Genomic DNA, 26,710 nt, shown 5'->3' with positions numbered 1-26,710 from the left:
TCTAAGATGTGCTTTCATAGGGGTAGTTACGGAATAAAATAGGCCCATTGGTTCTTTGGTCACAAACTGACCATGTGAAAGATGCAAAGTGGGAAGTGGGTTGGGCAGCTAAGGCCCCACTCCTGCTCGGACTCGGCTCGTGCCATCACGAATCGAGCTTCACAAGCTGGTTCATTTTCCAGAAGGAATTTTTTGAATGCTTTTAAAATTTGATAATATGTAAAAGTATATATAATATATGTATAAAACATATATAATATGCATATTGTGTATATAATATATAATATATATAAATATATAATATATATAAATATATAATATGTAAAACAATCGTTTATGCGTCGAGCCAAGTTGTGCTTACCCTGTGCTTTGCTCATTTACCTAAACGAGCTGGCTTGTAGCTTGGCGAGCTGAGCTGTAATGCCCCGAATTTTCAAAACAAATCTAAGTTAAAAATTTCCAGATTTTTTTTGCAGTAAAATTTAGAAAAGGTTTTAGCAGTGAAAATGGACGATAATGAGTCATCGGTTTTAGAAAACTCTGGGTAAGTCACAAGTATGTAGCCAAACACTTATTGACCACCAAGGTGTTTCATTTATCAAAATTACTTATTTATTATAAACATCACTGCTTGAAAAAGCAGTATTTAATTTTATAAAGGAAGCAATACAACACTTTCTAGAGAAACTCTGAAACTCGATGTTGCCTTGCTCTGCATATCGTATCGCAGGTTCAACACCTGAAATTTCCATTAAACGGAGTCAGAACCACAATTGGTCTCGTAAGCAAGCATTCATCCACACATTCAAACAAGTATCAACTCATGCAAAGACCACTCATGGTCACAGTTCGCAACAATGACGCTCAAGTCTCCACGACTTAGCGTATATCGCGAAAGCCTCCACAGGGCTACATGTTGAACATTTCGCTCAAGTCTCTACGACTTGGCATGAGCCTCTTCAGGGCTTCATTTGGGATGTCAAGTTCAAGTATCTAAGACTTAGCATATCCGTATCCTAAAAACCCAAGTGTGAGCTCCTCGAGTTTTGCTTAATCGTGTAGATACAACATGGGTCTTTACCCTATCGGTCTAGTAGTATATCGATCATAACACTTTCCTCAAGGTTATGCAGGACTTTACAAAATAACATCCATTTACTCATACATTCATGCATCGCTGGACCTAGAACTAATGCATTGTTTCGATATTAGCGGTTCACCCCCTGGTACATGGGAGAAGTTTTGCCCGGGTATCAACGTGATGTTATGAGAGTTGATTATTCTATGTATTTTAGATACCCCAGAGGCCTGTTAACCCTGTCTATAGTAGGGTGATAGAACTCATACTAAGATAACCCTACCAGGCCCGTTCAGATGCATCATCAACTGCAATGGTTGGGTTCAATCCTTAGATATTTAAGAATAACCACGACCTCCATACCCCCTGAGTGACGGGAGACCCCTTGAACCCTGTCAGATTCATAATCAAATGCATGCCACTCGCAATTGTTCTATCACCGTCTACAACGTGAGCAATAGTCTTGAAGGGGTTTGTCGGTCTAACTGTTACTTGTCGGATATTCGCATGTCATTCGGGCAAGTCAGTGCCTCCTGAATGAGGACATATGTACCTGACCCCATTCAGTATTCTCCGTCACGACCAAAACCGTGGGGTCTGCGACCTTAAGTTTTATTCATATGCATGCTTGACTCTACTCTCGACATCTACGACCATCACGAGCATCTCACATCTTTCGGGTGGACAACGTACTCTGGCTTTTCAGCCCTTACGAGTCTAGTTGTGCAATTGTATCTCAATAAACATGCATATGACACAATCTCAATAGATCGATTGCTCGATGTATATTACCGCAACGAGCACCTGGCCTAGTCAAGGCATAACAACTACTCTGGCTCTTTGGCCCCTATGAGTAAAGTGCCCTTACAAGTAAACATGAGAACGAGTCATTCTGGCAGCGTTTCGATAATAGGGCATCCTCGTGTCATTCAACCAGTTCAGGCAAATCTTTTGCCAACCATTTCGACAACACTTCCCCTGCTTTGATGGCAGAAGTGTGATGACCCTTTTTACGTTGTACAAAGTACTTGACAAAATTTGGGCAACACATCCTATGTATGACAGAGTAACATGTTACGGTCTTTCTGAGCTAGTTGAGATCTTTCAAAAATTTCAGCATCACTTCCTCTTCTTGACGGAGAAAGCGCGCATTTCTTTTAAGTTCGGTGAGTATCTTTTCAGAAATTTCATCAACATTTCTCATCCTTGATGGAGAAATCGCTACGCTTTAACTCGGGGTTGAATGCACACTGTTATACGTACTTCGCATCCATCGAAGTTCGTTGGAACCTTGAGCCATAGCTAGATCATGTGCAAGTGACTTAGGTTTTACGAAAAAGCAATTTTACGCAAAAGCAAAGCCTTTCTAATATGATATTCATTTATCAAGCAAAATATTGATCAAGGAGCGGCAATAGAATCGCATTGGCGATTTAGAGTTGATCTCCATTTGAATGCTTATTTATGCGCACTATATGTAATATAAGTAGGAGCCTGTCTTTTATAATGCGGCAGCGTAAATGAGCGCATACTTAATGTTCGGCGGAGGAAACCAAACTAAATAACTTGTAGAAAGCAAATACATGTATATTTACATAAATTAGGAGCCTTGGCATAGTTCAACGCAACAGTAATCTTAAATGCATAATTTAAATTGCAGAAAATAAGAGCCTTGACATCGTTCAACGTTACAGCAATCTTAAAAGCATAATTTAAATTACAAAAAACAGAAGTCATGACATCGTTTAACGCGACGATAATCTTAATAGCATAAACAATTTACAGAAAGCAAGAGCCTTGGCATCATTCGATGCGATCATAATCTTAAAAGCAAAGGCAAATGCATATATATATATATATGTAATATGCAAAAAGCAAGAGCCTTGACATCGTTCGATGCGATGACAATCTCAAATACATATATATTGCCTTAAGCAGGAGCTTTTATCATAAAATATTCAATGATAGTAGCAAGGAGATGCGCGTGAACACTAAAATGTTCTAGAAGGCATAAAATAAAGACTAGGGTCAGATAGTACTTCAGAATGTATACGATATATATCACAACACAAATCAGCAAATACTTGAGAGAGAGTGATCGACGAATCAAACTTACCCTACGATCGATGAAGAATGACTCCAGAATTCTTTGTCTGCTTCAAACTGGGTTCAAAACTTCCTTTGAGAGGTCAGACTAGGTTAGATGAGTTCGACCAAGTTGAAAAAGAGGAAGAGAAAGTCAATGTGCTAAACTCAAGTAGTTTGGACAAAACTAGGTTCGATCCAAGTCAATTGGGTCAGGTAGGTTCAGACTTAGTCCAAGTAGGCTAGGTCTAGGTCGAGTAAACCAAACCTGAGTTAGAACCAAAAGAGACTTTGACTAGACCCAACTGGATTCAAGCCAAGTCAAGTAAGTTTGGACCAGGTCAGGCAGACTCATACCAGGTCAGGTAGGCTCAAAAGGGCTAGGCTAGGCATGGGAGGTTTTAGAGAGAGAAGGCGAGCAAGATAGAGAGGGGGGGGGGGGGGGGGGGTTATGAGAAGAGAGATAGAGGGGGGCTATTTATAGCCAAAGGAAACTTGGTCTCCAAGTTTCTTTTTTTCTGATTTTCTCTTGGCTTTCTGTATAAAGACTGGAAGTTTCTTTTGTCTGGGGCCTATATAGAATATTTCATTGAATATTCTATGGGTCTCACAAGATATTTTCTGAGAAATATTTTCGTGGGTCTCACCAACAATTTTGTGGGTCTCACCAACAATTTTTGCGTTTTAGGTGATTTTTTTTTAAATTTTTTGAATACGTCATTATCTCCGTATCGACATAACTAAGAAAGTTGGCTCATACAAATCTCCTGATTTTAATCAAGGAGGAAGTTATGACTTCCTGACTGTTTGAGCATATATACGCGAGGATACGAATATCCTAAGTATAACTGATTCATAGAAATTGATTTTATTCACATTTCAGATTCATATACTATTTTCATATGAAATGCCTCATAAACTTATTTAGAATTTTTTACCGAAAAATTATGGGTCTTACATCGTTAGCCCCTTAAAAGAATTTCATCCTCGAAATTCTGTTAAGAGTGTCGCGTGAATAACTCGAGATATTTCTCTTGTATATCAGATTCATAAATGTTATCAACATATCTTGACATCGCATTCATAACCTCATATCATAATCTATGATCGATGAGGGTATGCTTCTCATATCTGAGTTCAAATTTTGCTACAACAATGACAACTTTGTTAAATCGATCTCATTCCAACTGGCTATTAATCATAGTCGCTCTGTGTAACTATTTCATACACACAGATAATTTTCAAAAGGATTAACCATATTGGAATAAGTCCCCTGTCAGATTACCTGGTCTTAGAAACGTGCTTTCTAACAAGTTCGCCTTTGCCAGACTTACCTGATATTGGATTAGTACACCCTCACAGAATCATACTAGCCAAACTTACTGGTTTTAGAACATGTACACTCACGCGGAGCGGTACATCCTCACATACTCACCCTGGATAAACTATCTGATCTTGAATATGTAAAACCTCACAAGACTCTCTTCTTAAGAACAATTCCTCAATGATTTAATTTATTAAGTGATTTTTAGCATTCTAATTACGCAAACTCAATTTCTCACTCATAGGGTCGATAGCTACCAATTTAGACATAAGCACTTAAAATTCGATTTGACAGGTCTAAGATTATTTTGGAGAACAAAAATATATATCGATTCTGATGACCATACATAAGGTCATGAGTCACTTGTCTAGGCTCTAGCATTCCTTTAATTTTGTCTTCAGACTACCTTTTTATCCAACATAACTCTAGTTATCAAGGTATTCAGATTCCTTGATACAGTCATTATCCATGAGTTGTTCAGTTGACACCGCATAGACATGGCTCGCCATAGGTTTCTGCTCTGCCTTAGGTAGTGACAGCCGTTGGGATAGGAGACGTTGTTGTGTTTGTTGAGATGGTCATTCAGATCCCATATTCCTCCATTGATGATATGAGGCCTTCTCGCTATATTCTTTTACAGAATGGCCTTGTTTGCCGCAATATAAGCAACCCCCTGTATCGCGAGGACAAGCCCTTCTGGGGTGATGTGAGCTACACCTCGGACAACAAAGTTTGGACTGTTTGTAGAGCTGAATGACTTCTTCCATCTGCAATGGTCTCTTAGTCGGTGGAGAGAAGTTCTTTACTCAAAAATCCTTTTTTTTGGGCAAGTGATCGTGATTCCTGCCTTATTTTACGAATGACAGTCATAAGGTTGTTGATGGTCTCTAACAGAAACTCCTGTATGTGAGACTCCTCACTCGATGTGGTTCTTCTTGTTGTAGGAGTCATTTATCTAATCACATAAAAGCAATGTGATTCAGTTTCTTGATGTATATAGGAAAGTAAAATTTTATTTACTTTTATATATACACTGCAACACAACATACATACATCACCTTTAAATACAAGTGTCATGCCATATCGTCGAACATTGGCGGCGAAAAACCATACATATGAGTCTGTCGACTCCAAACATAACCAGTTTCTAAGAACTGAGTTTCTTTTTTGACATAAATGACCTCAGATAGACCCGTTGATCGCCACATCACCTTGACTTAGGCGCAGTTGGAGTTGGCTCAAGCAGCACTTCTGCACACTCAAGCGAATCTAGCTGATAGACTAGTGATGTTGGTTCAGCGTATGATGTGTCAGTATCATGACTCAGGGAATCCAAAATTATAATTGGCAAATAGAAGGAGTTGTATCCTTCATTTGGATCATTTATGCTAGGTGTACATGATGCCCGATGGTAGCTTGGCGAATTATTGAATTCTGCAAGGAAGTTCAAGTCGAAGTAGCTTAGACTCGGTGATTCATCCAAAGTTGATAGGGTATTGCTACTCCCAACCCTCGAGTGATGGGGTCCACTGATGCACGAGGTCGACAATATATTTCTTTTGGCATTCATTGGTTGAATGCCCATCTTCACCACAATACTGACAGACTTGGATTTTGTATGGGCAAATCTATTCATCGTATATGAACTTGCATCGATAACAATAGCCTCGTTAATCATGAGTTACTATATATAATTGACATGGGTTTACCGAATCAAAAAGTATAAAATTTTACTTACAATGCGATACCACGAACAAAGGTTTATACCATTTTTGTAATGTCCCAAATTTCTAAAGCAAAGTTAAGTTAAAAATTTCATGAATTTCATTTTTTTTCTTTGTAGCGAAATTTAGAAAGGTTTTAGCAACGAAAATAGACGATAATGGGTCACCAGTTTTAGAAAACTCCGAGCAAGTCACAAGTATGTGGCCAAGCACTCATTGACCACCAAGGTGTTTCATTTGTCAAAACCACTTATTTATTAAAAATGTCACTATTTGGAAAATCAATATTTAGTTTTATAAAAGAAGCAGTGCAACTGTCTAGAGAAACTCTGGAACTCGATATCGCCTTGCTCCATATATCGCATCGCAGGTTCAACACCTCAAATCCTCATTAAACAGGGTCAAAACCACTTTTGGTCTGGTAAGTAAGCATTAATTCACATATTCAAACAAGTATCAACTCATACAAAGATCACTCAGGGTCCCAGTTCGCAGCAACGACGCTCAAGTCTCTACGACTTAGTGTATATCGTGAGAGCCTCCATAGGGCTATGAGTTGAACATTTCGCTCAAGTCTCCACGACTTGGCAAGAGCCTCTTTAGCACTTCATTTGGGATGTCAAGCTCAAGCTTCCAAGACTTGGCATATCCATATCCCACGAACCCCAACGCGAGCACCTCGAGCTTTGCTTATGTAACACCCCAATTTTTATAACCCGAAATTGGTGGAATTTTTTTTTTGAAATACATTTAAATCTTTTAGCAGTTAACAGCGGAAAACACATTGGGCATAAAACTTGGCGTGCTACTTCAGATGAATGCTTGCAACCATACAATTATAGAATTTAAACTTTAACAACTAATTAACTATGCATGAAATAATATTTAGGTTTCACAAATATCCAAATTAATCACATTTGTCCTTGAATTAAATTAAAGTAAAAATCAGAGTTTAGAATTCATGAAGCAGAGGAAAGGTAGGCTCAGTCCCCGTCGCAACCTTCCGCCTTCGCACGTAAGTACTTACTCATTACCTAAAAAATATTAAACCATATAGGGTCAGACAACATGTGTCAGTAGAGTAAATATGCTAAACTTGTAAGACAGAATAACAAGACAAAGATTTCAATAGAAATTTCATGGTTTAACATTTAATTTAACTTAAACAATCATACAACAACTCATGCATGTTTAGAATTTTCATATATAACAGAAAAACATAAATCCATACATTTAAAATACACCATGCATGAACAGATAATATGAATGACTTACCATATGCAAAAGCTCTTTCAATGCATGCATATTTTCTTATCTTTAGTTACATTTTCTTAATTAGATGATGCATGCGATGCCAAATTAATGCACACACCATTTAAGTTATCACTTCTTAGCCCTGCTGATACGACACAGGCAGACATTCTCAGATCAGGACCATGACACAGGACGTGTTTTACATACAAGGGTGGCTTTAGCCTGGTCAGGTCCATTCACTAAGACGGGGTGAGGGACGTTAATACGATAGAGATTCCCAACACCTTTCAACCCGATGCATCAGTTTTTCCTCATGAGTACAATAACCTCTACGTTGCAGTCCAATGCAGAGGTTTTCCCCCTAAAATCGTAGGAGGGGAGGAGCAACCTTCCGTGCCCATAACAGACTTGCCCCACGAAGTTTTGTATCATTTGCTACTCTCCCAGCAAATATCTTGGGTTTTAATGTCACATGATTACTTGATTACAGTCATACTTTTTATGCAACAATAAACTTAAACCACTTTTATGGTCATGGATGTATTCTTATAAAACATTGAACAAAATCACTTAATTAAACTTGTAACAGACACTTCAACACATGCGTAGCATAAATATCTTATTCATTTTCACACATCATAAGGCACATACATGTACATGGCCAATGCAACAAAGAGAATATATATGAACATCCATATCAATGAAACAATCATATCATCACGATATCATGAACATACATGTAGTCAACACATTTTTAGAATTTAAAACATAAACTTGTATTCATTGGACCTTTTGATCCTAAATCTTTAATGTGTAACCTTCCATTTACAATTCATGCCATAATCATATAAGATTGCATAAAATCAGACCTACATAATCATTCACATAATGCATATTAATTCTATAAAGAAATTGAATAAAAACATATATACTATGCACCCTTTGAGCCTTGATTTATGAATTTGCCCTAATTTTTTTCCAATTTCTTAACTCTGTCCTACTGGTACAGAGCTCACAGAAATTTTTTGGCTTCATGAATAGAGCTGAAATTTTTACAGTATATAGGAATTGTTGTCAGCTATCCATAGCCGCAAACCGTTCGTAAAAACTCCTTCGTATGAGGAAGTTATGCATGTTTTACTACAGACCTATCAATTTTTGTTTCGGCTGTCACAGATACGTGCTCGGTCCATGAACAGAGCCCAAATTTCTACAGTGGATGCACAATGGAGTTAGCTTTCCAAGGCAACAATCCGTTCGTCAAAATTCCTCAGGACGAGGGAGAAACAACCATTTTACTGAACAAAGGTCAAGTGGAAAACCTGAAATTTCGAGATTTGCATTTAGGTGAATCAAATTGAGTCACCCGAATCCCAAGAAAAATTAAAAGAAATAGAAAATACGCATGAAATAAAATTCCAAAAATTCTAAAATATTCACAGTAGATGGAACAATTCATAATCTATCAATCCAAGCTAATATTTGCATAAAAATCATGGAATAAATCAAATACAAATATATTTTACAAATCTATTTCTAAGAAACTGATTTTTATGATAAACCCGATTTCAAAAATGGTTTTCTTTAGGGAAAAACGTGTTTTTGCCATGGATCATTAGATCTGAGTCAAACCCACGATTAGGAGGGTTTGATCATGATCTAAACTCATAAAAAAGCATCAAAATCCATGCCAAGAACTCCGTTCTTGCAATAAAAGCATAGAAACCCTAACTTTTGTTGAAAAAATGTATTTCTTGATGGATGAACGACTCTTTTTGCTCGATCCACCGACCAGCTCCTCCTTCCAGCAAGGTGAGGACCTTAGATCCCTCTCCACACCCCTTGAGGTCTGGATCTTAAACTCAAGAACCAAAAGAAACCCTAAAAAGAAGAGAAGAGGGAAGGGAAAGAGAGGAGAGAGAGAAGAGGGTTTTTGGGGGAGAGAGAAGCTCTCAAATTTTTCCAGCCCAAAATGAGGGAGGCGTGGGCTATGGGAGGGTTTTATAACGCTCTCTAAGTTAGGTTATTAAATTTCAAAATAAATTTAAAGTAATATGCCACATAGGATGGGACGGCCCACCTATTGGCTCCTACTAAACTAATAAAATGGGTTTAATTTATAACAAAAATCTATTTTATTAAACTATAATTAAAAAACCATAGAATTCCAACAAAAATCGTTTTGTGTTTTATACAACCACAAATCATATAAAATGTAAAGACATTAATTATCCATTAATTACAACTTATTAAGCATATTAATAAGTATATGTTCACAACCTACTTTTGTTAATTCACATTATTTAATTAACTTTACTTAAAGAAAATTCAATATTTTCTTTTTAAGAGAGACATTTTCAATTAGGCATCACTTAGGGTTTTATCAATTATTCAAACCGTGTAGGGTTTATATTTACTACAATTCAACCTTATTAAACCCCCTATGCCTTACAAATATACTCGAACATTAATTTTTAAAGAAATTAGGGTTCTATATTAGCACGAAATTCAAGACATTTCACAATGCTATAGAAAAGAACTTAGAAATTTTAGGATATTACAGCTTAGTCGTGCGGATATAACATGTGTATTTGTCCTATCGGTCCAGTAGTATACCGATCATGACACCTTTCTCAAGGTTATGCAGGACTTGACAGAACAACGTCCACTCACTCATATATTCATACATCACTGAACCTAGAACTAATGCATTATTTCGTTATTAGCGGTTCACCCCCTGGTACACGGGAGAAGTTTTGCCCAGGCATTAACGTGATGTTCTGGGGTTGATTATTTTATGTTTTTTAAATACCCAGAGGCTTGTTGACCCTGTAAAACCCATAATTTTTAAGAACTATTAATAACTAAAGAACTCATTTTTTATTTCTAAATTAGAAATGTGTTTCTAGCTTTTGAATTTTATTTATTGATATATTACCTGTTTATTTTTCTATTCAAGCAAATCAGAGCATAATTTATATTTATAGAACTATTTTGGACTACAAATTACTATTTTTATATATATATATATTATATTTAAATATATTTTTGATGAAGTTTATAAATTATTGGAGTGTATTTGTGCGTTATGTGGCTCTTGGTAATGGTTTATAGTGTAATTTGCTATTTTTGGCTAATCTTGATATAATTGATTTTTTTTTGAGTTTTTTGGCATTTACGATCACACACGAAGGGTTTATTGTATTGCTTGGGTAGCGGTCTTTACAAACTTTGAAACCCCTCTATCTTTTGGATATCGATTAATTATTCTTAACATTATTGAGGTAAGATACCTTAACTGAACTTATAGAGAGTATGTTTAGGCACTAATTCTGTAAGCATGATGTTGTTGCACTGAATATCTAAATAAATTGCAAATACAAGTTATGCTCACACACTTCACTTAGTTATGGATATCTAGGACTCTTGTGATTATAGTTCAGAGATCATGTTTGTCATGATTGTAGTGAGCGAAATATGGAGTGTGTTTGTTGTAGGTACACCTGTGTGTGAGTTTGAATGCCCATACACTTATGAATGTATAATATGTACGCAATGTGTGCCATTATACTTTGGTTTGTGCATACTATGTTGCTTTGTGTATTTGCATGAATTTGATACATGGTGCACATATAACTATTATGAATTTGTGTAAGTTGTGTTCGATGCATACTATGAATGTTATAAATTGTCTTGAACTTGTATGTCTTATTTTCTTGAGAAATATATGTGTATGATGTACGGTGGGATGGTCAATGAGATTTTGACCTACCCTTATACAATTATATCTAAAGTGATATATCGATTCATGTGATGAACAATGCATATGACTTTTATCGTGTGTGCAAATCTCAAACTATGTAGGAGTTATGTATGTTGAGATTTAGTTGCTTCGTATTATGAAATGTGCATGTTCACGTATGCATGCATAGAACTCATCTTTTGTTTATGCATGCTTCGAGGTTCAATTTACGAAATGCAATGTTTCTTGTAGCGATGATATGGTGCGTAGGATAATATGTTTATGTATGATATGATTTAAATACTGTGATATAAAATTATGAAGGCATGCGATAAATGTTTAAGTTCAATAGTGAACTATGGTTCATGAAACGTTATTGGTTAAATGTGTGATTTTATGATTTAAGTGCTATATGAAGTGATGTATGATGTGAAGCATATTGATTGTATACATGTTTGTGCCGTGTTGGTGGCTATCGACCCTGAGAGTGGTTAATTATATTGATGCAGGTATCACAATAGTTTTATTGAATATGGTACCTGTTGAAGAACTGCTCCCAAATGATTCTATGTGATGGTATGCATGACTAGATCAGGTAATCTAGCTAGAGCGGTAAGTCTCTATGAGGAAATGAATTGTCCAAGAGCGTGTAGCTCACGAAGATGGTATATTCTTGTGAGGAAGTGCATTGTCCAAGACCAGGCAGACCATCCGTCTAGGGCGATAACTCCTTGTGAGGTTGTACATTTCCCAGACCAAGTGATCTGGCATAGATCTTGTAAATATTTATTATGATTAAAAAAAATAGTATGATGAATTGTGGTGATCTTCTGAGTTGATTAAGATTCCCAGTTATGAATCTATAGAATTGGATTTTCTGTTATAGCATGATTATATGCTGAACTCAAATGTGAGAATTAGATCTTTATTGATTTTAAATCTTGATATGAGGTTATAATTGTGACGCTTATGTTAGCGTATAGGTGGCCCGCCTATAAATGACTAGTTTTGAGTTATTAGGTGAATGATACATCACACTTACATAGTTTTATTGCAAATGATTGCATTATGATTGTTTGAGTGAATATATCACACCTATGTATCATGATTGATGTGTATCATGAATATCTAACTAAATTAGTTAGAATGTATGTGCGTGTATTTCACGCAGGAATAATCAAATGTGATTTGACTTATTGTTTATAAGAATTATGAATGCATATGAAAATGATGCAATGATCTGAATGTCTTAGATGCATATATATATTTATGCGATGACTTGTATGACTTAAATGCATGTAGATTATGCTTTATTGTGTGAGTTAATGTTGAATAAAATATTAAGTGATGAAATGATTTATGTTCGAATGCTTAAAATGAATGACTCATAGGACGTTGTTCCTTGGTCTATCACCTGACAATTGATGAATAATATATCATGTCTTTACTTTTAAATGCTTGATATGTTTTCTATAAGTTTGAGTTTGGGTTAATTTACCAGACTTTAGTGAGTCTGACCCCGTTTTATGGGGGACAGGTAATGTAGGTAAAGTATAATGAGTAGTTTGAACAAAGGGCTGGTCGAGCTGCATCCTTGAGGGTCCACTCTTACCTTGCGATCTTGGTATTCATGATCTTTTCATTTTAAGTACTTGATAATGTAGAGGCTGAAGTGTTGTTTTTATACTCTGATTTGAAATGAAATTAAAACTTTTCATATTTCAGTCTTATATTGTATGTCGTTTGAAATGTGTATATCCCATACATTTTGATTTGATTGTTGTTTTTTGTATAACCTTGCCAAAAGTCTTAACCATTTTTTGAAATCATTTCCGCATTATAAGATCCGATTTACTTGGACTTATAAAAAAAATGGCCTCAAAATTTGAACAATAATTAAGGTTAAAATTTTGGGAGCATTAGAGACCCTCTCCATGGTAGGGCAGTAGAACTCATACTGGGATAACCCTACCAAACCGATTGGGTTGCATTCTATGCTACAGTAGTTGGGTTTAATCCTTAGATATTTAAGGATAACCATGACCTCCATACCCCCTGAGTGATGAGAGCCCCCTTGAACTCTGTTAGGTTCATAATCAAATACATGTCACTCGCAGTTGTACCATCACCATCTACCACATGAGCAAAAGTCGTGAATGGGTCTGCCGGTCTAACTGTTACTTGTCGGATATTTGCATGCCATTCAGAAAGGCAGTGCCTCCCTTACTGAGGACATATGTACCCGACCCCATTCAGTATTCTCCAGTGCGGTCAAAACCGCAGGGTCTGTGACCTTAAGTTTTATTCATATGCATGTTTGACTTTGCTCTCAGCATCTACGACCATCACGAGCACCTCACCTCTTTTGGGTAGACAACGCACTCTAACTCTCCGGCCTTTACAAGTCTAGTTATGCAACAGTATCTCAATGAGCATGCATATGACACGATCTCAACGGATCGACTGCTCGATGTATATTACCGCAATGAGTACTTGGCCTAGTCAAGGCGCAACAACTACTCTAGCTCTTCGACCCTTACGAGTAAAGTGCCCTTAGAAGTAAACATGAGAATGAGTCATTCTGGCAGCGTTTCGACAATAGGGCATCCTTGTGTCATTCAACCGGTTAAGGCAATTCTTTTGCTAACCATTTCGATAATACTTCTCCTGCTTTCACGACAGAAGTGTGATGACCCTTTCTAAGTTGTACAAAGTACTTGACACCTCCTCTGTATGATGGAGTAACATGCTACGCTCTTTCTGAGCAGGTTGAGCTTCTTCAAAAATTTCAGCAACAGTTTCTCTCTTTGACGGAGAAAGTGTTGTTTCTTTTAAGCTCGGTGAATATCTTTTCAGAAATTTCAACATTTGTCCTCTTTGGTGAAGAAATTGCTAGGCTTTAACTCGAGGATGGATGCACACCACTGTGCGTACTTTGTATCCATCGAAGCTTGTTGGAACCTTAGGCCATAGCTAGGCCATGCGCAAGTGACTTAGGTTTTTACGAAAAAGTAGTTTTGCGCAAAAGTAAAGCTTTTTCAATAGGAGATTCATTCATCAAACAAAATCTTGATCGAAGAGCGACAATGGAATCACATTGGCGATTTGGAATTGATCTCTATTTGAACACTCATTTATGCGCACTATATATAATATAAGCAAGAGCCTGTGCTTTATAATGCAACAGCGTAAATGAATACATATTTAATATTCGGTGGGAGAAACCAAACTAAATAACTTGCAGAAAGCAAATATATATGTATATTTACAAAAACAAGAGCCTTGGCATCGTTCAACGTGATGACAATCTTAAATCCGTAATTTAAATTGCAGAAAGCAATAGTCTTGACATTGTTCGACGTGACACCAATATTAAGAGCATAAGCAAATTGCAGAAAGTAGGAGTCTTGGCATCGTTCGACGTGACGATAATCTTAAAAGCATAAGCAAATGCATATATATGTAATATGCAGAAAAGAATAGCTTTGGTATTATTCGACATGATGGCAATCTCAAATACAGATATATTGCCTTAAGCAAGAGTTTTTTTATCATAAAATATTCAACGATAGTCACAAGAAGATGCACGTAAACACCAAAGTGTCTCAGAGAGCATAAACCAAAGATTATGTTCAGATTTTACTTCAGAACGTATACAATATATATCACAACACAAATCAACAAATACTTAAGAGAGAGTGATCGATGAATCAAACTTACCCTTCGATCGGTGAAGAATGATTCTAGAACGCTATGTCTGCTTTAAATTGGGTTCAAAACTTTCTTTGAGAGGTCAAACTAGGTCAGATGAGTTTGTCCTAGTTGAGAAAGATGAAGAGCAGGTTAAGCTGCTAAACCCAAGCAGTTTGAATAAAATTGGGTTCGATCCAAGTCAACTGGGTTAGGTAGGTTCAGACTTAGCCCAAGTAGGCTAGGTCTAGGTAAGGTAAACCAAATATGGGTTAGGACCAAAAAGGAATTTGACTTTGACTAGATCCAACTAGGTTTAAGCCAAATCAAGTAGGTTTGGATGAGGTGAGGTGGGTTCTGACCAGGTCAGGCAGACTCAAACCAGGTCAGGTAGGCTCAAAAGGGCTAAGCTAGGTAGGGGAGATTTTAGAGAGAGAAGGAGAGCAAGAGAGAGAGGGGAGGGCGATTTTATAAGAAGAGAGAGAGAGAGAGATGGGGCTATTTATAACCAAAGGAAACTTGGTCTCCAAGTTTCCTTTTTTTTAATTTGCCTTGGGCTTTCAGGATAAAGAATGAAGGTTCATTTTATGTGGGGCCTACATAAAATATTCTGTGGGTCCCAAAAGATATTTTCTGAGAAATATTTTCGTGGGTCCTACTAACATTTTGTGGGTCTTGCAAAAATTTTGGGTTTTCGATAGTTTTTTTGTAAAAAATTCTGAGTACGTCATTCTCTTCGTATCGATATAACTAAGAAAGTTGGCTTATACAAATCTCCTGATTTTACTCAAGGAGAAAGTTATGGCTCCCTAACTGTTTGAGCATATATTCATAAAGATATGAATATCCTAAGTATAACTGGTTCGTAGAAATCGATTCGATTCACATTTCAGGTTAATATGCTATTTTCATATGAAATGCCTCATTAATTTATTCAAAAAAATTTACTGAAAAATTATGGGTCTTACATGAGCCAAGCCAAACAACAAGCTACTCGTCTCGTTCCACAACCCTAGAAGTTAGAACAGCTATGGTATGGATCTGATTTGATGATGGGCCCAAGACCATCAAAGAGTCAGATTTCGATTGGATCATGTGACTCGAGCTTAATTATCATCTATTGGAAATAGGGGTGGGCAACCACGGCAGATCATATGATCTACCGAATCACCACTGGGAAATGCTCTAACCCCATCATCCATTTGGCTGACCAACGACCACCATGATGGCTGTCTAAGGATGCAAATGGGTCGAATCCAAGATGGAGGTTTTGCAAATTTTGGTTCTCTGTTGTGGATTCAAACGGTTTGCGTCCCCGTGACTGCCAATTAAGGGTGGTGTCAATGGATCGGGTTTACCCCAGACCCGAACCAAACCCTATAGGGTCTAGGTATGGTGATAAATAAGAAGACTCAATTAAGACTTGGGTCCAAACCCGAAGGTCCGATTAATACATGGATTCAAGTATAGTTTATGAGAATTTATACCAGACCTGAACCCAACCCGAGTTCTGATCAAGACCCACAAAATTTCACTGTAAAAATGAAAAAAAATAGTATTTTACCGAGTATTACCCCGGTCTGGTTTCTCTTACGGCGGGTCTGATTAAACCGAGGTCTAGACCCGTTACCATACCCAAAAATTGGGATCAGGTCTGATTCCACCTGGGTCCTAACCAAACCCAAACCCCTTTACACCCTTACTGCCATTGAGGATGACATCAATACCTTCATGGTTGGGCCCACCATATACACAAGGAATGGTGCGATGGGAGTAATAGAAGGTGGGGATGTTAGAGTCTTTATCCATTGTAATTGGGCAGATCATATGATCGGCTCTCGTGGGAAATTGGCCCGCAATTTGGACTGATCGATTGAGCTGTTGTACCGGCCCATGGTCTGCCCGACCCGTTGTCCACATTATATAATAATTTGGGTTTGGCAATGGGCCAGTCTGGCCTAGCATATCCCACAATTAGTTGTGCCTTCTTTGGTCTCCTTCCAAAAGAAAAGAAAAAGGCAGTCACCTTCTGCCCTTAATTATTGTATATTGGCCAAAGTTCATTAACACAAGCTTAACATTTGACCTCTTTTTGGTGCTTTGGGAGATACCAACTTGAATGAAAGAGTTAATCTTTTGCAATATAAGGGTGTGTTTGATAGGCAGGACACACCTGTGCCGGGACCGGCTGGTCCCTGCCCGGGTGCTTTCCCATGTTTGATACACAGGAGGGTGCACAGCATTTAGTACAGGACATCGTGTGTCCTGTGCAGACTCTTTATAAAGCATTGCACAAGACGTGCCAATCGCACCCTTGCGGGTACAACTGGCAAGTCCAAGACAATGGACAAGATCACCAGCAGGGGCGGACGGCTCAAGAGAAGTTGAGGCGCTAGACATATTTCATTGGAGGCCCATATTTCTCCATATTTTTTTTCATTGGAAGCCCTCATCATGTGCTATGTTTCATTGGAGGCCCTCAGCATGTGAAATATAAGCATTATATATATATTTTCATTTGAGGCCCTAGGCAGTGGCCTCAAATCTCAAAGAGGGCAGCTGGCCCTGGCCGCCAGTGTGAAGGTTGGTACACGGGACGCCTCTTAAATCTGTTCAGCAAAATTAGACATATGGTGCTCATCTATTTTACCAACTCGTAAATATTTTTCTTTCGAGAAATAGTAAGCCACTTTTTTTTTTTGAAAGGCAAGCTGGGGTTGGGCGAACCCCCTACCAGAACAACAGCTGCCCCATGTGGCAGAGGGATTCGATCCTGAGCCTTCGGGATACTGTTAAAATGTAAAACTGTACACATATGTATATATAATAATATTATATTATTATATATATATATATAAATACATTTTTCATTTCTTTCTTTTCTGTAATTTTTTTCCTTTATTTTTATTTTTTGTCTTTATGTCATCTAGTTCAGTTTGAACTAGAATGACTGTTGCTAGTCAAGTCCTGTCCAGACTTGACTAGCAATAGAGTTGTTGGACTGACACATTCCAACAGCTCTATTGAGTCCTCTTTCAGCGTCCAACAGCTCTATTGAGTCCTCTTTCAGCTGTGTATATAAAGGGGTGCAGCCCCTCTTGTATTTTATTCCAATGCTTCTTAAGCAATTGGTTTTTCATATCAATAAAGAATACATTTTTATTTTTATTTTGTTTCCAGTTATACCTTTTTTAAGGGTTATGCTTTAGTGTCATTCTTGACACTTGCCCTTGTTAATCTAAGCTCGTGTTTCGAAGATCCCCATTTCATTTCATGGTATCAGAGCCGCGGAAGTACTAAATCTTGAGGAAAAGCTGCCTCGGTTTCCGTGCCCATTTGCAAAAGTGTTCGCCACTTGAAGAGAAGTGTTTTATCACTTCATTAGAGAAGCTGCCTCGGTTTCCGTGCCCGTTTGCAAGTGTTCGCCACTTGAAGAGAAGTGTTTTATCACTTCATTAGAGAAGATTTCACATCTTGTTGTATTGTTTTTTTTTCTTTTTCATTTTCCTTCTTATTTCTCTTCTATCCCTATTTTTTCTCTCCTTGTAATCGATGGATGGCAATGATAAAGTCACCATCATGCCTATGAAACTAAGCGATACAAACTATGTAACATGGGCTTCAATCATGAAGCACCATATATGGGGAAAAGGCTTATGGGGGATTGTGGATGGTTCCGATTCGGAACCTAAGCTATCTCTTACTAAAAAGGAGGGAGATAAAGAGGTCCCTCTATCGGAAGAAGAGAAAATCAAGACTATTGCCTCATACGAGAAGAAATGGAAAGAATGGAGAATATCTCATGCAAAGATAATGTCATGGCTTATCAATAGCGTTGACATTAAAAAATGCTCAAGTCTTGCCAAATTTGATCATGCTGACAAGGCATGGGAATACCTTAAGAATATGTATTCCCTTAAAGATATTGCACACGTGTGCAACCTCCAAGAAAAAGTTCGAATGATGACACAAGGAGACAAAACTATTCGTGAATATTACAATGGGTTGTCCAAACTTTGGGAAGAACTTTCTCTTTTAGAACCAAAGTGGCATTGTGCTGAAGACATCGAGCTTCGTCAGAAACAACTCGATGCTGAACATTTTTACCAGTTTATCACTGGATTAAGGCCGAAATTTGAAACCACTAAATCGGCCCTACTTCACCGGGGAAAAATTTCTTCTATTGTTGAAACTATTGAAGAGTTAACAATGGAAGAAAATCGTCTCCGGAAAGGTTCTTTAAAAATTGAAGATGATTCTGTTTTAGCCGTGTCTAGACCAGGGAATCATGTTCGATCATATAGGCCTCCTCACTTTAACCGACAAAATGGTGACTATAATAAGAAGAAAGTTATTTGTCATCACTGTCATGAACCGGGACACTACAGGCCACAATGTCTCAAACTTAAGGAGCTGAGAGAAAAAAGAGCTGCAATTGCTGGATCGGAGCCTAAAGATCAGGATGCACCAGTTTTCCTGGCCCAACTAATGGAGATTCTTCAGCCTCTCATCAAAGGTGTCTCTTCCTCATCTGAAGCTTCAACCGGCGCAGCAGCCTCATCTTTTTCTGATCTAGGTAAAATTTCTTGGCTTCTTGACTCTGGTGCATCTTTTCATATGACCCCAAATAATCAAAGTCTATCCAAATGTGTTAAAAATAAAACAAGTGTGTCAAAGGTCTTTACTGCTGATGGGACTTCTCTTGAAATAGAAGGAATAGGAAATTTTGAAAAAATTTATAAAACAAAAAAAAAAATTATTCCAGAAATTAGACATGTTCCCAAATTAAATTTAAATCTTTTATCTGTATCTCAAATTTCTGATTATAGGTGTAATATTTCTTTTTCTTCTCATGGTTGTTGGGTACAGGATCGCCAGTCAGGCAAGCTGATTGGGGAAGGCCATAGAGAAGGAGGACTCTATTACATGGATTTTTTGGAAATGCCGAAGAAAGCTTTTTGTTATAATATTCAAAAAATAGAGTTGGAACTGTGGCATAAGAGACTTGGTCACCCACATATAGCCAAAATCCAACATTTTCCAAATCTAGGGAAATTTTGTAACTCTGAATCATTTGATTGTAAAGATTGTATTCTCGGCAAAATGAAAAGATTACCATTTCAGAACAGAACCTTTTTCTCTTCAAGACCACTTGAATTAATACACTCGGATGTTTGGAGTCCTGCACCAGTAATTTCTAAAGGAGGATTTGTTTACTATGTTATTTTTGTCAATGATTTCTCCCGACATACGTGGATGTACTTTCTCAAACATAAGTCTGAAGTATTTTCATACTTTCAAATTTTTCATAATATGGTTAAAAACAAGTTTCAAAATGATATTACTATTTTTCGCACAGATTCAAGGGGAGAGTTTTTATCCACAGATTTTCAAAATTATCTTAAATTGCATGGCATCACCCATCAAAGATCTTGTCCTTATACACCTCAACAAAATGGACTGGCAGAACGAAAACATCGCCATATTATAGAAACCACTAGGATTTTATTAATAGCAAATCAAGTCCCGAAAGACTTTTGGGCAGAAGCTGCCTTAACTGCCACCTATCTCATTAATAGGATGTCATCTTCTTCGTTACAAAATATCACTCCCATTGAAAAACTTATGAACATTTCTCCAGACTACTCTAGACTAAGAATATTTGGGTGCAAATGTTTCATATTTACTGACAAAAATGATAAATTTTCCCCTCGTGCGATTCCCTGTGCCTTTTTAGGATATGCTGAAAACCAGAAAGGTTATAGATGTTTTGACTTCAAAAATAATAAACTATATGTGTCTAGAAATGTTTCCTTTCTTGAAAAGGAGAGCTTCTTTGATTTTAGAAAATTAAAAGACGTCACTGAGTACTCCTTTTTGCTAGATCTAATATCAACATCTGATAAATATGACCTTGATTGTAACTTTGATGATGATCAAAGAATTATTGATCTTAATGTTGAAAATGAAGAAGTTCATAGAGATACTAGTATTCAATATTCCAGGCGACAAGAGTCTAATCCTCCATGTGCACTTGAAAAATATTCTAACATTCCAACTAGACAATCATCCCGAATCTCGAGGCCTCCAGGAAAGTTTGTATCATACGAGTCTTTCTCACCCACATATAGGGCAATTATTGCATTAATTCACTCATATGAAGAACCATCCACATATTTTCAAGCAAAAAATGATATCAAATGGATAGAAGCCATGAAAGCTGAATTAGATGCACTTGAAAAGGCTTCTACATGGAATATTCAAGATCTTCCTTCAGGGAAGAAAACTATAGGATGTCGATGGGTTTATAAAATTAAAACCAAGAGTGATGGTACTGTTGAAAGATATAAAGCCCGTTTAGTAGCCAAAGGTTATGCCCAAGAATATGGGATTGATTATGAAGAAACCTTTGCTCCGGTGGCTCGTATGACTACTGTCCGAACCTTAATTGCCTTAGCTTCTATCAAAAAATGGTCTATTTTTCAAATGGATGTCAAAAATGCTTTTTTAAATGGAAAGCTAGTTGAAGAAGTATACATGGAACCCCCTCCTGGTCAAGTATTTCTAAGGGTAAAGTCCTTCGCTTAGAAAAAGCTCTTTATGGACTTAAACAAGCATCAAAAGCTTGGTATGATAGGTTTAGTTGTGTTATGATTGATATTGGTTTTCAATTCTGTTTAACTGACACTGCTTTGTTTATTAAGAATTCTGATGCAGGGATCATTGTGCTTCTTCTCTATGTGGATGATATGATCATCACCGGAAGCGATAAACAGGGAGTTGAAACAATCAAAACACTTCTTAAATCTCATTTTGAAATGACTGATTTGGGCTTGTTGAGATACTTTTTAGGCATTGAAGTTGCTTATTCTCCTAGAGGATATTTATTATCTCAGACTAAATTTGCTTTTAATATTGTTTTCAGGTCTGGTATTACTGATGATAAGAAAGTTGACACTCCAGAGGTTGTTAATGTTAAAATGAAGATTGATGATGGAGAACTTCTTGCAGACCCTACTCCTTATAGACAGCTTGTCGGGGCACTTTCCTATCTATCCATTACCAGACCAGATATAGCACATGTTGTTCATACAGCAAGTCAATTTCAACATGCTCCTACTTTTATTCATATGGGAGCAGTCATACGTATTATCAGATACATCAAGTCCTCTCTTTCACGAGGACTTTTCTTATCTTCCTCCTCTTCTCTTGATTTAATTGCATATATTGATGTTGATTGGGGAGGTGATCCCAATAACAGACACTCAACCACTGGCTTTTGTGTCTTTTTAGGGGAATCATTGATCTCGTGGAGGTGTAAAAAGCAGCAGAAGGTATCTCTCTCATCCACCGAAGCTGAATACAGAGCCATGGCAACCACGACCATGAAAGTAGTTTGGCTCCGACGACTGCTTGATGACATGGGAGCTGAAGCAACAAAGGCTTCACAAATGTGTTATGACAACAAAAGTTCGATCTACATTGCCACTAACAGAACATTGCACGAACGCACCAAACACATCGAAATGGATTGTCACTACGTCAGAGAGGAATATCTACACGAGATAATTGATCTGCCATATGTCACTTCAGAATATCAGTTAGCAGACTTCTTTACAAAGCCTCTCGCTACTCCCCGATTTCACTTTCTCTTAGACAAACTTTCGCTCATTGTACCGTAAGTTTGAGGGGGACTGTTAAAATGTAAAACTGTACACATATGTATATATAATAATATTATATTATTATATATATATAAATACATTTTTCATTTCTTTCTTTTCTGTAATTTTTTTCCTTTATTTTTATTTTTTGTCTTTATGTCATCTAGTTCAGTTTGAACTAGAATGACTGTTGCTAGTCAAGTCCTGTCCAGACTTGACTAGCAATAGAGTTGTTGGACTGACACAGTCCAACAGCTCTTAATAGAGCTGTTGGACTGACACATTCCAACAGCTCTAAATAGAGTTGTTGGACTGTGTCCAAAAGCTCTATTGAGTCCTCTTTCAGCTGTGTATATAAAGGGGTGCAGCCCCTCTTGTATTTTATTCCAATGCTTCTTAAGCAATTGGTTTTTCATATCAATAAAGAATACATTTTTATTTTTATTTTGTTTTCAGTTATACCCTTTTTAAGGGTTATGCTTTAGTGTCATTCTTGACACTTGCCCTTGTTAATCTAAGCTCGTGTTTCGAAGATCCCCATTTCATTTCAGATACCACCTCGGTGGTAATAGTAAACCACTAGATGTAAATATTAGTAACTTAAGTCCATCATTTGGGGCTCAAATTTTCCTGATTGTATGGCTCCAATCATCATCTGTATCGTTGGTAAGCTTAGTTATGGAAAATAAACCTGGTATGCCAATCAATATCTCCCTCTCAGCCACTTAACAACTTTCATCATTTCTTATCAATCACAATTACCTATTATGGGAATCCCAATTCACATCCATCCTTTTCACATGTGATCTAATTGGTTAGATAGATGGGAGCAAACTGCCCCATCCAAAGTTTAGGGACAGCTCAGCTGAGCTGAACCCACCAACATTGAATGGTTAAGGCACAATATACTAGTAGTAGCTAGGTCATGTTTTTAGTCGATTGTATAAAACGGAAGTAGTATTTGGATATCTCTTGTCAGCTGCTAGTTAGGGCAATAACTAATGGAACATGGCTGTAATGTTTCTCTCTGCTGAATTAAGATAAAAAATGGAGGTTCTTCGCCCTCGGAGGGAGGACTAACAAAGTATCTCTCTCTCTAAACTCCTTTAGCAGCCCATCTTCATTTCCCTCAATCTTTCCCCTATTCTACTGTCTCACCCTTGTTTAGGTGAGGAGTGACTCCAGCGTAGATGAAGAAGAAGCTACAAGAGGAACAAGCCTACAGACACAGAATTCGGCTATGGAACTCCATCAAAAAATCCCCAAGATCATAACAGAGCAAGACGCTATAGGTCGTAAGGCTGAACAAGCTTCAGCAGGCCCGTTGTGGGCTCCTCCTTGAATCATCATAGAATTTATATGGTGATTCAACAAGTCATAACTAGAACTCGGGAAAGATTTGCTTTTTCGAGAAGATAACTCGGTAAAGACTTGTTGGGAAATCGTTTTCCACCTTTTTGCATAGAAGCTTTCACCATTAGAAAAAAGGTGGCGTGACAAAGAGATGCATTTGAATCCCCGTCCGCAGGACACACCAAGAGTGCGCCCATGCACATCCGCATGCCCACAAAAATGCAGGACGCAAGGATGGGGATTTGGTGCATCCCACAGTGGCTGAAACAGGTTGCTGCTCCATGCCCGTGCACCCCCACCACCCCACCAACAACACAGAACAGCGGCAGACACACAGTCACAGACGCACCCAAAAAAAAAGAAAGTTTTTTTGGCCCGTGGATAGGGTAGGACAGTAAGAAGTGTCTTGTCCACAGACGGGCGTGTGTCCTGTCGATGCATGCAATTCAAACGCATGACACTTGTAAAGAGAATAGAAAAGATGAAGCGGACTAAGCAGGACATGTCCTAACACAGAATCTTGGATTCCACCTTGTGAGCTGCAAATGCCGTTTGGTGGCAGGGACTGCAATGAGTACAAAAGTTGTTAGCCCTTAAAAGACACAGAAAAATCTATTAACACAGGGAGAGGCCTTGTCTATCCCGAGTTTGATTTACTTGAAAGATTAATAGGGGGAACATGACCATAATTTCTTTGTAAAATGGTGGGATCTTCAAAATGCCTCACAATTTACCAAAATCCTAACCCTATTCAAATTTTGATTCTCAACTTTTTTTAAAACATTTTCCCCTTTCTCAAATATAGCACACCGTTCACAAATAATTTTTGTGAACATCCAAAAATATGTGAACCTCCTTTAATACAAAAAAAATAGTATTTTAATACATTTGCAAATGTGTGAAGATATTTGCATGAGGTCAGGACAATCACAAATGTGAATATTTAGTAAAGAGATTCTCATAATTTGAAAATGTACCATATTAGTGAGCCTCCTTTAATTAAATACTCCAACATTTACAAATATCCTGACCTTGGCATGCAAATGTCCTTACTCATTTGGGAATGTCCTCCTACGTGTGCCTCTTATGCAATTTTAGTAAAAAGAATTTACATTTTAAGGACATTCGGATTTACAGGATTTACGAAGGTTGTACTATATTTGCAGACTTGTAACTAAATACATACACATTTACGAATGTCCTCAAACATAATTTTTTTTAGTAAAAAGAGGTTCACACATTTTTAAGGATTCACAAAAATGATTTTTGCAAACATCATGTTATATTTGCAAAAAAAAGTGTCCAAAAACAGTAGAGAATAAAAAATTTGATAATGAAGAGATTTTCAACAAATTGTGAGACATTTTTTAAAAACACGATATTTTATAAGGACAATACAATCATTTTTTAATTAAATATCACCTTGCAAGGGGTGAGCCAGGTTTATAGGATTAACATAAGATCCAACAAGAGATGGTGTAACGAGATCAACACGAAGGAAGATGGATGAAGATGGTCGATTTTACGTTGTCTACATTTTATTAACATTGAATCATAATTGCTCTACCATGTCCATCAATCATTTTCTTCACCTAATGTCAAATGTAGTATCATGGGCTGAAAGTGAAGGCCCATGCAACACGCCTCAGTGCTCCCCAACACCAAGGGCTGGCCTCTCGATGGATGTGCAGACACAGTAACACAAGCATACACACATGATCACATAAAAAGAAAGAAGGCAAAGAGCAAGAAGAAAAGAAAGCAAAAACTTCTTATAGCAAAGTTAAACATGTACAAAGCTAGGAGGTCTTAGAGCAAAGCCCATTATAGCACTTCGAGAGGCAAAGAGGTATTACGTCAGATAAAAACAAAGTGAAAAACTTGGTGGTCCTGAACACGTAGAATGTTGTTTCTAGTTCATGGAACTTGATGTACTGGAAGGATAAACTTCCAGATTTGGCACGATGTATGAACTCATGGTTCATTTAATCTGTGCTATTAATGCTACAAATTAATGCATAGGGTTATTGCCCAGATTTATTTTCATGAAAAAAAAACTGGTATGGGCATCAGGTACAGAGATGCAAGATGCAGATGTCCAACAATTCATACACAAGCATAAGCACCTTATATTTGGAAGCTAGAAATACAACAGAAACAGTTTGGCGATATATATCTCTTGAAAAACCATCAAAGCCAGATTGACTTGTTGATTTTAGAAAACAGATATGAAGACTAAAGAAAAAAAAATGAGGCAACAACAAATTATGGTATAGAAAAAGGAAATTGGAGTTACCTTATACCAAGTTTTTGTCTTTTGAATGGGGATAAGGAAGCTACATGTTTTTCTCTCTTCATTCCTTTCTCTTTCTTTTGCATATTAGTAACTGAAAGTCCAACTTCATCTTCCCTCTTGACTTCAATGTCAGTCTCATCACTATTAGTCACTCCACTTGTATCCGCCCCCACCATTCTTTTTTTATTGGACACAGAGTTTTGCCCTTCCTCTTCTAACCTGACTGTGGGTTTGGTGACGAAATTTACAGACTTTTTAGCCAGTTTCTTCATCGGGAATCCCAACTTAGCCATTGATAGATCAAGACCAGGCATATCTGTGCCCAAGAACTTTACAGCACGATCACTTCCATCAGTTGGGATGCCATCCTTTTTTTTATCCTTTCCGATCCTTTCATCTAATGAATGAGAAGATGACACTGGTAGCCCACTTCCCTCAGATGTATTGTTGGATCCAAACAGCTTAGAAAACTCCTTTTGCGTTGATTGCCTTGATGATTG

The 26,710-nt window shown here is 37.3% G+C and overlaps 1 pseudogene; it reads right to left on the bottom strand.

Annotated features, from left to right (window-relative positions):
- LOC149827531 (ubiquitin-conjugating enzyme E2 34-like) overlaps positions 1 to 26,350 on the bottom strand; it is a 34,566-nt pseudogene extending 8,216 nt beyond the window's left edge.
- Between the last annotated feature and the right edge of the window lie 360 nt (positions 26,351 to 26,710).

Source organism: Nuphar pumila, chromosome 10, assembly GCF_984573655.1.
Source record: "Nuphar pumila chromosome 10, dmNupPumi1.hap1.1, whole genome shotgun sequence".
Lineage (NCBI taxonomy): Eukaryota > Viridiplantae > Streptophyta > Magnoliopsida > Nymphaeales > Nymphaeaceae > Nuphar > Nuphar pumila.
The sequence above is the reverse complement of the archived record's forward strand: the minus strand, read 5'-3'. Positions and strand labels throughout refer to the sequence as shown.